The sequence below is a fragment of the Mus musculus genome, chromosome 10 (genome assembly GCF_000001635.26).
Source record: "Mus musculus strain C57BL/6J chromosome 10, GRCm38.p6 C57BL/6J".
Lineage (NCBI taxonomy): Eukaryota > Metazoa > Chordata > Mammalia > Rodentia > Muridae > Mus > Mus musculus.
The window spans coordinates 77,131,659-77,146,403 of NC_000076.6; the positions used below are offsets into that span (position 1 = coordinate 77,131,659).

The 14,745-nt window shown below is 51.9% G+C and overlaps 1 protein-coding gene and 1 pseudogene across 1 annotated transcript in view; one reads left to right on the top strand and one right to left on the bottom strand.

The window, feature by feature from the left end:
* Window positions 1–14,745, bottom strand: part of Col18a1 (collagen, type XVIII, alpha 1) — a 114,353-nt gene that overhangs the window by 79,481 nt on the left and 20,127 nt on the right. The window lies entirely within an intron of this gene.
* Window positions 5,401–6,583, top strand: Gm7775 (predicted gene 7775; annotated as a pseudogene).

Genomic DNA, 14,745 nt, shown 5'->3' on the forward strand with positions numbered 1-14,745 from the left:
GCGGAGCCAAGGAATTACAGGGGTGAGTGAGCGGCTTCCAGAGTCTAGGAAAGCCAGAATGGTTTTCCCAGCAGGAACCTGCCTGTTACATTTCCTGACTACTGTAGCCAGTCGGACACATTTCCTGCTTCCAGCTGGGTACTTGTCTTAAGCCAAGGATTCTTGCTGGCTTATTAGAGCAGCTTCAGGAAGCCCAGTCTTACCTGTGGAGGTTCACAGCAACTTTGTAGCTTTGACCTATCTCTGGAATCCAGAGTTTCTGTGCATGCCTCAACCCCTCACTGCCCCCACCACCCCACCCCTGCCTGTCCCTGTGATCCTGCTGTCTTCTGAGGCCTCATCTGTAAGGTCTTCCTTGTGTGAGGCCCTCATAGATCTTAAATGAGATTTCAGTGTTTCTTGGCTTTCCTGTTTGTATCTGGACTCTAGACCCTAGCTTCTCTCTGATCTTGGCAAGGACTGGTCCTACCCCTCAAGTTATTGACAAATAATCCTGCAAAATACAATAAAACTGTCTTGGCCATGCCATGTAGCCATAAAGGTTTCCAGCACGCCACTCTTTATACTTTGAACAAGCACTTTGTGGGCTGCCCCAGCCCCAGACCCCACCCTGAGGAGCCTTGGGTTTCCATCTGGAAATCATTGCAGGTCAGCGTGGAGCATCTCCCAGCTGCAGGCAAATCTGCTAATGCCATTCGGCAAACAAGCTGTTCTCTGAAAGAACTGGACGGCGACAGGCAGCTTCATCCCACGTGAATCGCGAGAGCTGTGGGCTGGCCCCACACAGAGACCTCCGAAGCATGCAGAGATCAGCGCCCATCAAAGGGCCTTGGTTGGGGTTCCACCCCAGGAACCCGCCTTCCCTTTGCCGAAGGAAAAGCTGCCTACACATAATACCAAAGCCCAAGGGGCATATTTTCGAAAATGTGCGTTCCTTAGCCTGTAAGATGCAAAATACACACCCTTCCAGTACCCTGGTGATTTGGCCCACCATGCTTCAGGGTAGACATGACTGTAAGCTGTAAGAAACAGAGGTGGAATACAGACATTTTCCTCTGCTTGCCTGGCTGCTGGCCACAGGTCCACCCAGCTCCACAGCCTTCCTGGCCTGCAGCCCCCACAGTGAAGACAGTGAGCTGCCCGTGCCTTCCTAGGCCCAGCCTGCAGGCCCCAACAAAGCCTATTTAGCCAAATTAAAAAGCTGTTTCACTCTATAAGGGGGCTGGGAATGTATTCCATACTCGGCTCCAAAATCACAAGGATTGTGGTCTCAGGGAGTTACAGATGACACAGAAAATGGGGGTGTCACAGTCCATCACATGTACCCTATAATGGAGCCAAGGCAGGGATGACTACCTCTAGAACATGTTCCCCAAAAAGATTAAAGATGAGGCCATTGTCTACTGTGTCCCACCTATTCCTAGGGCCTTCCTGACACCACATACACACACACACACACACACACACACACACACTTTACAAAGAGGTAACCCTTACAGCTTAAAGACGTGAACTGCCAAGGCCACTGTCACTCATATTGATAGTTGCATAAAAGATGTTAGAAGACATGTGAGAACTTTGGTAGGTGGGATTTTGAAATACCCTTAAAAACATTGTGTACAAGGGTTACAAACCATTTGGCCTTAGAGAGGTCCCCTGTGAGGGTTTGTCTACGCTCATCCCAGGGAGTGGCACTATTAGAAGATGTGACCTTGTTAGAGTAGGTGTGTCACTGTGGGCATGGGCTTGAATACCATCATTCTAGCTGTCTGGAAGTCAGTATTCTGCTAGCAGCCTTCAGATGAAGATCCTCCTGCACCATGTCTGCCTGGATGCTGCCATGCTCCTGCCTTGATGGTAATGGATTGAACCTCTGAACCTGTAAGCCAGTACCAACTAAATGGTCTATTCACAGCAGTAAAACCCTAACTAAGACATCCCCCAAGAAGACTCACAGACCCCCATGCAAAGGCTCCTCCCCTCCAACCAGATCCAGATGGGCAGGGCTAAGCACTGCCCTGTCTAACCCAGGCCTTGCTATTTTGGTGTGAAGGACAAACAGACAAGGATGAGACAGAGGGACTCATAAGAGGAGAAGAGGGACCTGGGAGGCAGCATTTTCATGACTGCCTCCGGTAGTCCACAAACTACCCTGACAGTAATGTCACCCCTGTTTGCAGAACCCACCAAGCCTCTCCAACTCCTGCGCCTCACTTGACAAGTACGAGCTGAGCTGGGTCTCACTCTCCTAAATTGGCAACCCTAGCCCCGCAAGGCTCACCCATGATGGTTGCCTAGTCTCTGCTCAAGGGAGAGGCCAGGACGCTGTGACATAGCTGAGCAATAGACTCTGAATGGGCATCAAATGGCTGGTCCTCCAAACCCACGCCTGCAAACCGACCACCCATAGAAGAGTGTATGCAAGAGAGGCTGGAAGAGGCCCGCCTACAAAGGGCAGCTACCTCTGCAAAGGTGCCTGACTCAGCACATTTGCAAAAGAGAAACACTGAGACTTAAAGGCCGCATGAGACCAAGTGGGGTGGGGTCCCCGGATTTAAGAAGGGGTGCTGGTGGCCGGTGTAAAGAGAACATGGTCAGAGTTCACACTGGGCTGCAGACTGGAGTCCCACGTGCTCTGCTGAACTCTCTGCCCCCTCTCTCTGAGCAGTGGTCCTAGAAGGGAACGCCCCCGGGAAGGCAAACCCAGGTCCTCTGGACTTGGAGTTTTTACATCTTCTAAGAATACTAACTATAAAAATAAAAGAGTTCTACTATTCCTTTAAAAAAAAAAGAATAAAATGTCCCTTTATCTCCATCTGAACAAACAGTGCCCCCCACCCCTTGTCCTTCTCAATACTGACAAGGTCAAACAAAGTTAGACATTAAAGGGATCCCAGACCCTTTTCGGAAGGGAAGGGTTGTTGTTATTTTCTTTGGCTGGGCTGGTTTCAGAGTTTCAAAGAAGACTGTCATCTGTGGGAACAGCTGGCTTTCAGAGCTTATCAGCGGCTGTCACAGTCAGTGTGGGGAAGGGGGCAGAGGCCTCTCTGATCACAATAGACATTTCCAGATAGAGTCAAAAGGGGGGACAGGGGACTACAGGGGACTAGTGTTCTCTGTTTTTGGTTTCTGTCCCGGGGAATATAAACAGATCTCAACAGAAGGTGTGGGTCTTTCCCGCTTCTCGGGCGCCTTGAGGTCCTCTGAGCTCAGCCTACAGAAGTCTGGAGGAAAGGAGTTTAGGCTTCTCAGCTTGCACGGATCTTGTAGTAACTACCTGAAAGATAAGCTGCAGGCCGGGTAGGGTAGGGTAGGGTAGGGTAGGGTAGGATAGGGTAGGGTAGGATAGGGTAGGGTAGGATAGGGTAGGGTAGGATAGGGTAGGGTACGGTAGGATAGGATAGGGTAGGGTAGGGTAGGGTAGGGTAGGGTAGGGTAGGGTAGGGTAAGATAGGATAGGGTAGGGTAGGGTAGGGTAGGGTAGGGTAGGGTAGAAGGTGGCTCTGCCAATAAACCAAACAGAAACTGGCTCTTTTCCTGCAGGGTCTTGACCACTCCCTGAGCTATGTGGCCCAGACAGGCCCTCTAGGGTCCAAGAACAGAGAAGAGGCAAACCGAAGGACCTTGCATTTGGAACACAAGGGTCACTCACATTGAAATAAGTGTAGATGTGGAAGAGGAAGGACATGATGGCTCTCTCCAAAGCCTGTGTGGCCAGAGGCAGCAGCAGAATGTGTGTGCATAGGGAGCAAAGTGGGGAATGCCCCATCTGCAAATGATTCACCAACCCCCAGACTATCACTCACCCCATTGGTATTTATTCGCTTTAAACCCAACAGCAACTTATTTGGACCAAGTAGCCTTAAGACATGAAAGTTGGACTGGAGAGATGGCTCAGTGGTTAGGAGTGGTTAGAGGTCCTGCATTCAATTCCCAGCAACCACAGAGTGGTTCACAACCATCTGTAATGGGATCTGGCGCCCTCTTCTGGTGCGTCTAAAGATGGCTATAATATATGTATATACATAAAATAAATAAGTAATTCTTTTATTCAATTTATGTAGATGAGTACATTGGCGTTCTCTTCAGACACAGAAGAGCAGGTCAGTGCTCTTGACCATTGAGCCATCTCTCCAGCCCCAAATAAGTAATTTTAAAACAAAAACAAAAACAGAAACAGAGACAAGCGGTGGTGGCGCACGCCTTTAATCCCAGCACTTGGGAGGCAGAAGCAGGCAGATTTCTGAGTTCAAGGACAGCCTGGTCTACAAAAGTGAGTTCCAGGACAACCAGGGCTACACAGAGAAACCCTGTCTCAAAACAAACAAACAAACAAACAAAAACAGAAACAGACGAGATGAAGGCTGGGATCAGCCAACCTGAAATGTTACTTTCTCCTGAAGTTCCACCTCCTCGGCCAGTCCCACCTCAGCAAGACCCTGTGAAGAGAACTATCACCTGGCTCTGGCACCACCCTGCTGGGATCCTCCAAAACTCTCAGCCAAGTGATCCTAGAGGTGGTGCCAGGAAGAGGCCTGGGGCTTTTTGTTCCTGGGCTCTACTTCCTGCCTTTCAACCTGGGTCTGCTCTAAAGCTCTGTGAAGGAAGCCAGCAGGCACGGTGGGGTGCCTGTGCAGGCAGATGCCCACAGAGATGTCCCTGTGGCTCTGAATTCATGGGTAGAGTACTGACACCCTGGGCTGGCCAGCACCTGCTGGCCACACCAGCCCTCTCCATTCCCATGAGCTCGAGGGCACCCAAAGTAGAACCAGCTGGTGTCTGTCTCTGCCATGGCCCTAGAGACTGAAAGCAGCAGCTCTGTCCCCACGGACACTCATGGCTCAAGTCCTCTAGAGCAGCAGGCTTAAACCGTACCAAAGGCACACCCAAAGCCTCCATGAGCACACGTTTCTCCCCAAGTCCCAGGCCTTGAGGAGAACCACGTGGGGTTTGAGGGGCCTTGAGAACATCACCGTCTTCCAGAGCTCTCAAGAGTGATCCTCCTGAGCCAGACCTGGTCTGGCTTCTCCCTGGTTCTCACTGCTACCACCTGGTATCTGCTGCCTACCTAGTCCCTGTTCTAATAGGTGACTCAGCAAGAGTCACGACTCCTCCCCTGTTGTCCTCATAACACAGTGAAAGCATCCATCCATCCATCAGTCCATAGTGGAAGGGGCAAGGAGCCCACCCTGCTCTGTGTCAGGCTCTTCTCAGACCAACCTACAGAGCAGAGAAGCCGCTGTGAATAGAATATGTCCCTCCCCTGCCGGCCATTCTCCAGATGGACAGACACACCTGGAAGTTAAATGACCCACGCTGTGGACAGGTACTGAAGGCTGACCATGAGCCAGATGTGGAAGGATCCCTTGGGTTTAGCTCTCTACAAGAGATTTGTTTCTGGAGCCCACGAAGCGCTCCGCCCACCTGCCCACCCGCCCGCCATGGAGCCTGGCCTCAACGGCCCAGCCGCGCCCGGCCCCGCCGCCATCTGTGAGGGCTGGTTCTGAGAGACCTGCAGCCTGTGGCCCGGCCAGGCCCTGTCGCTGCAAGTGGATCAGCTGCTGCACCACCAGCGATCGTGGTACTAAGACATCCTTGTCTTCCACAGTAAAACCTACGGCAGCGTGGTGGTTCTGGGTGGTGTCATCCAGATCATCCAACCAGGAGATGATCGCCAACCTGCCGCTCCGCAGCCACCCCAACCCGCGGAAGGTGCTGATCATCAAGGAAGTGGTGAAGTACCCCTCTGTGGAGTCGGTGGTCCAGTGTGAAATCGATGAGGATGTCATTGAAGTTCCTACCTGGCATGGCCGTTGGCTTCTCCAGCTTAAAGCTGACTCTCCACGTGGGCGATGGTTTTGAGTTCATGAAACAGAACCAAGATGCCTTCGACGTCATTATCACCGACTCCTCAGACACCATGGGCCCTGCTGAGAGCCTCTTCAAGGAGTCCTATTATCAGCTCATGAAGGCAGCGCTCAAGGAAGATGGCATCTTGTGCTGCCAGGGTGAGTGCCAGTGGCTGCACCTGAACCTCAGAGATGAGGCACTTCTGCAAATCGTTCTCCCCTGTAGTGGGCTACGCCTACTGTACCAATTCCCACCTATCTCAGAGGCCAGATCGGCTTCATGCTGTGTAGCAAAAACCCGAGCACCAACTTCTAGGAGCCAGTGCAGCAGTTGACACAGGCCCAGGTGAAGCAGATGCAGCTGAAATACTGTAACTCGGACATGCACAGCGCCCCCTTCATACTGCCTGAGTTCACCTGGAAGGCCCTGAATGACATAAGCTGAATCCAGGTGCCACTGTAGCACCACCAGAGACCTCAATCAGATTGGACCAAGGATCTTCCAAGTTGTCTGGGGACCACCAGTCCTGGACCAGACTCCCAGATGACTTTTGCCCACCAACCAACTGTTACAGGCCCCACAATGCTGCCTGGTCTGGCCTGCCCTGCTGGGTGGACTCAGTCTCTGTCTGTCTATCTCTGTGGCGTTCAGCCCCCACACCTGTACCAGCTCTGTACAGTACCGCCTATGCCCTGTGACCTAACAAAATACATGTGTATTTATAACAAGTTCAAAAAAAAGAGATTGTTTCTATCCTTTGCAATGAATTTGACAGGCTTGCCCACCTGACCAAAGCCTGCCTGTCTGGACATGTGCTTGACTGATGGAGGCCAGGGTGTGGGGTTGCAGCCAGTATCTAAGAGCTGACCTCAAAGTCCTCACTTTGTGCTCTTTGCTAAGAATAAAAGTAAACACTTGCTACCCACCCTGGGACCCCAGGCAGAGAAGAGTCTGACCCACATTCCTGGGCTTCCAGAGACTTAGCTAGCCACCCACACTCTCTGTCTGCCTTTGTAACTAGACCCAAGGTCACCATGAATGACCCCTAGCCTGCCCTGGGTGGGCCAGAATCCACCTCCCTCCTTAACAGCTTGTCTAGGCTCAGGTGGAGAAGCCCAGAATATTCATTTTGAATGAGCCCCTCAAAACACACAGATGGCTGAGGTTCAAGGAAGAAAGGCCCTCTTCCTGCCTATGAATCTCCTCAAAACGGTCATCAGCTACAAAGGTGCTGCTAAGCCATGGACTAGGGGCCTCAGCTGGCTAGTAACTATAGCCCTGACCCAGGGGAGAGCCCAGCAAACAAAATGAAAATAGGAGGGAACTAGAGGGTGCCCCTAGCCATGAACCATGGCTCCACACCCTGAGAGACATAGACACAACTCTTATCCCCACATGAATACCCAAGAGCATGCTGGGAAACCAAGGAATGAAGTGTCAGGAATGGCCCAAGCACTGAGGCAGGAGCCTCAAAAGCAGAAAAGTCTAGTATCAGGGTAGTCACTGGTGCCAAGGTGGCCATTCTATACCATACCAAGGAGCTAAGACCATGGGTCCAAGGGACATTAACAGTGAGAACGATGACCAGACAAGAAAGCAACATCCTGACCATGGGACAAAGAAACACCTAGGACTGTCCATCCCTGAGGGGTGTGTCCTGCAGACTGAGAGGGTCACATGACCTGTCAGGTGTGGGAGGTGTGAGCTTGGAACTAGAGGGGGAGCCTGCATCTGTTTGGTGAACCTTGGGGCTGGGCAGAATGGACAGATGGATGGATGAGTGCACAAACACGCCAGTGAATGAATACACCTAAGACCTGGTCTTTGTGTGACAGACAATCGTCCTGATTTCTCCTTCCTCGTCCACTAGGAACAGTTTCTCTCTCACAGGGACATGGCAGGAGGCACCAGCCCAGGGAACAGAGACCTGCCCTCCATTTCTTTGGCACCTACAGCCTTTGTGCCTTGGGACCTTCACCGTGATCTCCAAAGACTGCTGCTTAGGAGCCATGAGGAGAAGGAACCTAGGAGAGACCAGGGCTGCAAAGAGGCCAAGGTCTCCAATCAGATACACGGAGTCCAGAAAACACATTTGTAAAGAGAGCAGTACAACAGATCGCCAGCCAGCCAGCTTAGCCTGATGCTCACTACACAGGCAGGCTGAGAGACGCTATGTTCATGAAAAGCCCTGTCTAAAAGGGTACATGCAGTCTCCACCCATACAAGAGTTCAGAACACACATGGAGTAGTCTACCCAAGTAGTCATCTACAACAGACAGATCCAAGGGTGGCACAGATTAGTGGCTTCCTGGGACCATCAATGATGCAGGCTTTTCTTTTGGGGATAACGGAATGCTCTAAAACTAGACTGCATGACTGCTGAACAACACAACAGCTGTACCAAATACCCCTGCATCATTCACTGTGAGATGCCCGGTTTTATGCTAAGAGAACTTGGCCTCAAGGAAACATAGGAGGGTCCCATTGTCCCCAAACAGAGAAGACACAGCACAGGACACTAAAGGAAGCTGCCACTATGAGTCATGGTTATTCCTGGTCTCCTAACCTGCAGACCCTCTCCACACACACCCTGCGTGCCAGTCAGCCTGAGTGCTCCTCAATCACCTTCCCCTGGAATCTGCTCAGTTAAGATTCCCAGCAAACACAGCACTACTTGAAGTCACAGATGCCTTGACCTCCTGCCCCTCGGCCCATCTAGGTTAAGTTACTTTTGCCTCACCGTGAGAAACACAGGCTCACTTGGATGTTGGGTTTTGAGGCCGATGCAACCCATCATGAAGGAGAAAGCACGGTCATGGCTGTCAGAGCGTGAGGCTTGTTCACAAGCTGAAATGCGGAAGCAGAAAAATAAGGGACAGAACCAGGGACCAAAACCTTCATGGGTCCACCCCTAGAACCCAACTCCTGTCAGGCAGGCCCTGCCTCCTCAAAGCTCTCCAGCCTCCTATGAGCATCCCAATTTAGGGACCAAGCGCTCAAAACATGAGCCTGCAGGAGACATCTCAGTTTTAAACCATACATTTCTTCCACCAGCCCCACGAAGGCCATCCCATAGTGCAAAATGCTTTAACAGCCCCCAACGCTGTTCAAAGGTCTAACGTCTCTTGAAGCACAAGAGGCAAACCCTTATAAAATCAAAAAGAAACAGCATGGTTACAATATACAATGCACAAAAATCGACATTCTTACCTCCAGAAGGAGGAAAATGGGGAGAGCAAGGAAAGATCTGGCCAAAGCAAGCAAACACCAAACCCGGCAGTTCCACGTCCACTAGCCCTGGCACTGTGGGATGTGAACTCCAACTGGCTTAGCTATAGCCCTGCCTTTGATGTCCTGACACTGACAGTACACACAGTCTCTCTCTTTCTGTCTCTCTTGTCTCTCTAAGATGTATTTATGATGGAGTGTTCTGCCTGCACATATACCTGCAAGCCAGAAGAAGGCACCAGATCCCATTACAGATGGCTGTGAGCCATCATGTGGTTGCTGGGAATTGAACTCAGGACCTCCTGAAGAACAGCCGGTGCTCTCCACCTCTGAGCCACCTCTCCAGCCCCCACCTCACAGCTCTTAAATGCTCCTCATGAGTATAAAATCAACACTGTACAGACAATACCAAGTTCTGCTGCCAACTTAGGAAATAGCCAGGCACCACTGCAAAGGCCCCTAAGCATCCGACTGGCTAACCTTGGACAAACCTTTCCCCTGGTGGCTCCTTGCTGGATACCCTTCAGCTCTCTCTTTTTAAAATGAAGTTCTAATGCATTTGCCTTTTGATACCCCATGGCCTTTAGTTCATTACTTTTTTTAATGTATGAGTGCTCTATCTGCCTGCATGCCAGAAGAGGGCATGAGATCCCATTCCAGATGGTTGTGAGTCACCACGTGGTAGCTGGGAACCGATCTCTCTGGAAGAACAGCCCGTGTTCTTAACTGCTGAGCCATCTCTCCAGCCCACCCAACCCCACCCCTCCCCATCCATTACTTTTTAATTAAGCTTTATTCCAGTCTTCAGGATACAGGAAGAATGCAATCATTTTCTTTTCCAGAATATAGCTTGACTGTCCTCTAACCCGGCTCCCAACAGAGTCCTCGTTCCCACCTGAAACCTCATGAACACAGCGTTCCGCCCACATCTGTCTCCTGCTCTTCCACATTCCCCAGAATCGTCCGCTAAGGGCGGCTTACTGAATTCTGTCTTCTCCCAGTCCCATCCTGTTCACACACCAGTTCCAACGGCCCATAAACCACAGCAATGGTGGCTCCAACTCTCAGGCACTGATTTCTGTTCTTAGTTAATTTGGCTTTGACTAAAGACCTGACAGAAGCGATTTTAAGAAAGAAAAGGTTTGTTCTGACTCCGTGTGAGGGAAGGAGGGCCCGATGGAGTTCATGCTGTGGAGATATGAGGAGGCGGTGGCTACCACGAGACGCAAGCAGACTGTAGAGATGGGACAGAAGCAGAATCTTCAATGTTCTACTGACACACACACACACACACACACACACACACACACACACACACCAGGCTCTACTCCTAACAGCTAGGCCTCACCTCCTTAAGGAGCACTTCCTTAAGGAGCACCTCCAAGCCCTCCATAGCCTTCCAAGGAGCACCTAGATCTGGGAACCTAGCATTCAAAATATGAGTCTGTGGGGGGATAGTTCATACTCAAACTCGAACACCTTCCCACCTAAGCTGGACCCCATCCAGCCCACAGAAGGTGCAAGCCACCACCCTAAATACAACGCAGTGCACAGGTGTTAATACAGTGACCAAGGGTGGCCACGCAGTAGGAGGTGGCACCTTGACTACTCATTCCAAGGAAGTTCATGGCAGGTGGGTGGGGAGGTCCCCTACCCAGGGGGCCTCATGTCCACCCAGCTCTTTGAGGTAAGGGATGGAGCTACCAGGGAGGCTTCCCCAGGCTTTTGGGCTGCTCAGGTGAGTCACCTCATTAGTCAGGCCTGAGCTCAGAGCCCAGGAGTGGCCAGGTGCCAGCACATTCCTGAGCCTGCCCACTTCCCAGCACGCTCAGCCTGCAGAGGCAGCACAGACCGGGCACCTGCCCCAGCACACTGAGTACTGACAAGAGGAAAGGGAACTGGGAGAAGAGAGCTCAGGGGTGTGGACTGCCAGAGCTGGGGTCTCAGACTCCCCTGGGAACTCTCTCTGTATAGAAGAGAGACTGAGGCAAACAACCCGAGGTCCAGCTACTGAAAGCCAAGCCCCGGCAGCGGTCCACAACCGAGTCAGAGGTCGCTGCAGATGTGCAAAGCCTCAGAAAGCTCCCCCCACCTCTACCTGGAGTTTGTTCTTGCTTGTCCACACCAACACAGCTGTGGGGGGCGGGGGGACGACTTCGAAGTCAGGGGTCAGCATGGAGGGAGAGGCCTCTTTGTGGGGAGAAGGGGGGAGCTGGAGAGGGCAGTGTTAAGGGCCCTGTAGATGCGGGTCACCTAGGTAAAAAAGGGGGTGGGATACCCCTTTGCAGAATGTGAACTATGGGTGGTCTCACTCAGCCTCTCAGGTCCATAGCAACCTTGAACAAAAGACAAAAGTGGATAACGCATGAAACATACACACAAAGCATAAATGGGCAATACAGCTCTTATGCCTGGTGTGCAGCCCATTCATCACCTTGTGTGGACTTTGCATAGTTACCTTAACCAGGAACCTCATGAACATACCTGAGAGCCTGACTTAGTAAGTGGCAAACACCCATGCATAATTTAAAGAGGCTAAAAGGGGCATGGGGGAGGGGGAGCATTTGGTGCTGTTAGGAGCCATCCTGGGTAGGCCCTCAGCCCACAGGACTGGGTTTGAGAGCAGCATCTGGCCTGATGCAGTATCTCCCACCCTCACTCAGTCCCCATTCAAGGGCATGCATGAGTGTCATGGAAAGAAGACAGACAGACAGGCAGTCAGACAGGCACACCACACACACAACACACACGCATGCACGCAAGCAGCCTTGGTCTCTCTTGGTTCCTATAGCCCTTAAATAAACTACAGATTCCTGAGAAGGGACAGAGGTGGCCCCAAACAGAAGCATGCCAGATCAGAGGCAGGTGACAAGTCTTCCAAGGAGCACAGCCATTGGGAGATGAGTCCATGGAAAAGCCTAAAGGACACCCAAGCTATCACCCAAATGACATTTCAGCTAGCAAGCCATGTCCCGTGGCTTAAAGACATCATCCTAGCAGGACAGGAGGAGTGCAGTCTGCACACAGCCACTACAAGCTCAGCCCATACTGTCATAGGCGCACATCCCAGCTCCAGCTTAGCCTAGCTTCCAATGTGCTCTGACATCCAGCCAAGAGAAGCTTGCAGGGTGAGCAGAGGGTTGGGGAGGGGATGGGGAGGGGGGGCAGTGATAGAGTATAGACTACCACAATTTCTCAGGGCCCCAAGGGAGTCTCTGCAGATACAGGTATGGCTGTGGTACTACCACAGTCTCTGTCCAAGAAGGTAGAGTAGGTTGTAACTCACCAAGACAACTGTTCACCAAGACAGCTCTCATGCCTACCTCCTCACATCCATTAAGGAAACACATGGTCTCAAACACTGGGCCCTGAGCATGGCAGTCAAGGACCAGAGCCCTGAGAGGCAAGCTCACACCAGGCCATGCCTGAGGTAGGACTATTTTATAGCCTACAGTGGAGAGAGCTAGGCAAGAGCCCAAACTTGCTGTACAGATGGTCAGCCAACCTAGACATCTAGAAGAAAGTGGCAGCCCAGCTCCCCAGCAGATGCTGCGGTTCTACAGGCCACATCTCCTCTGGGTAGTTGGCACTCCAAGGAACAGGCTGGGCAGCTCAACCGGTGCCCAGGTCCGTGCCCTCTGGCTCATCACAGTGGAAGCAGTGCCTGGGAGTGTCCCAGCTGACCTACTCCTACACAGAACCTCACCTGCCACCTCTCCGCCTCCTGTGGATGATGCCCACCCTTGAGGACCACAAAGAGAAACCACCTCTGCCTCTGTGGAACTCCTGCCCTAAGGCACTCTTGGGTACCTGATGGCTTAGAGCCAAAGTGTCCACTTGCTCCCCTGCTGGCCACTTGGAGAACCAGAGGCTGGCTGTGTTGTGGAGACAGACATGGGGCATATTTCTCAACATTGGAAAAAAAAAGTTCCAGGAACTCCCCCCAAGGAAGGATCTGCTGGCCTATCGGGGTATGGCTACCACTCACAACATTTCCAGGCCCTTTAAGGCTCCTCTGTCATCTAGGTACAATACCAAAGCTGCAACTGACCCTAGGCTAAGCCTTTTACACCAGGTATGGTCCTACTAAGAGACCCTGAAGCCACCTTCTTGCTTCACCTCTGCCACATAGGCCATCCCTCTGCCATTTGTGGACCATGGGCCTCCCTGGAGCACTGACTGGCCCAGGGCAAAAAGAGATCTTTTTTTTGTGGTCGCAGGGCACAGCAACTCCTCACTTGAAAGTGGGCGCTGGGGTCCAGCTCTTCCCCCAACAAAGTCAGCTCAGGCTCATCTGTGTTGACTGATGCCTTGTCATGAAGCCCTTAGCCATGAGGCCCTGCATGCACACTGCTGCAATCACACGAAACATCAGACCTTGGATCTACAACAAAAGGAGCCGCACAGGGAAACCTGCTTCACGGTAAAGAAATTCCAGTCTTCACAAAGCACCCATCAAAACAAGCGGCTGAAGAACCTATGCTGATTTACACTCAGGCCAGAAGCTAGCAACAGCAAACACCAGGAAGGAGGCCCGACGAGGCACACTCAACCCTTTCCCACACTCCCCCCATGTCTGAGGAAAGACAGGGAACCAGCCACAGAAAAGACAGGGGGTGGAGGCCCTGGCAGCAGGTCCACCATTAGTGTGTGTCTTAGTCAGGGTTTCTATTCCTGCACAAAACATCCTGACCAAGAAGCAAACTGGGAAGGAAAGGGTTAACTCAGCTTCCACATTGCTGTTAATCAGGACTAGAACTCACTGGCAGAAACCTGGAGGCAGGAGCTGATGCAGAGGCCATGGAGGGGTGCTGCTTACTGGCTTGCTTCCCCTGACTTGCTCAGCTTGCTTTCTTATAGAACCCAGGACTACCAGGCCAGGGATGGCACCACCCACCATGGACTGGCTGGGCCCTCCCACCCTCAATCACTAATTGAGAAAATGCCTTACAGCTGGATCTCATGGAGGCCTTTCCTCAAGGGAGGCTCCTTTCTCTGTGATAACTCCAGCTTGTGTCCAGTTGACACACAGAACCAGCCAGTACAGGGTGAGACCTTGAGTCTTCACACAAGGTGGCAGGCACTAACGGACGGCTCTGTGATCTCAAAGGAAGACAGGTCATGACACTGATAAGATCTTCACCATCGATCCTTTCTCTGGCATCTCCCTCCATCTCCCCCCTACCCCAATTCCTCTGACATGGATAGGGTTTAAAACTGGAACTCAAGACTAAATCAAGGCTCAGTCATTTGTTTGGGGGCCCTGAGAAGAGCCCTCAGCTTTGAGTCTGGTCTAGTCAACATGGGGTAATTTGGAGTGGCATGGACCCTAGGCATGTAACAGGCACTTCTAGAAGCTTCCTTCTGTTTGGTTTCCGGACTTGGGACAAGAGGCTGAGGTGCATATTTACATATCAAAGCAGACCTGGCCTCCAGAGTCTCCCATCCCAGCAACCCTTAGTTCCTACTTGGCATACCTACCCCCACCCCTGAGATTTCCAGCTCAGGGGTTGGGCTGCCCTTCCTCCAGAGGCTCTTCCCTATATAATCCAGACATTTTGGGGTTTCTCTCTCCCTCCTCCTTTCTCCCTCTCCCTCCCACCTCCTCTCCCCCCACCCTGCTCTCTGGTCTTGCTCTCCCTCCCTTTCCACCTCTCTCTTCTCTCT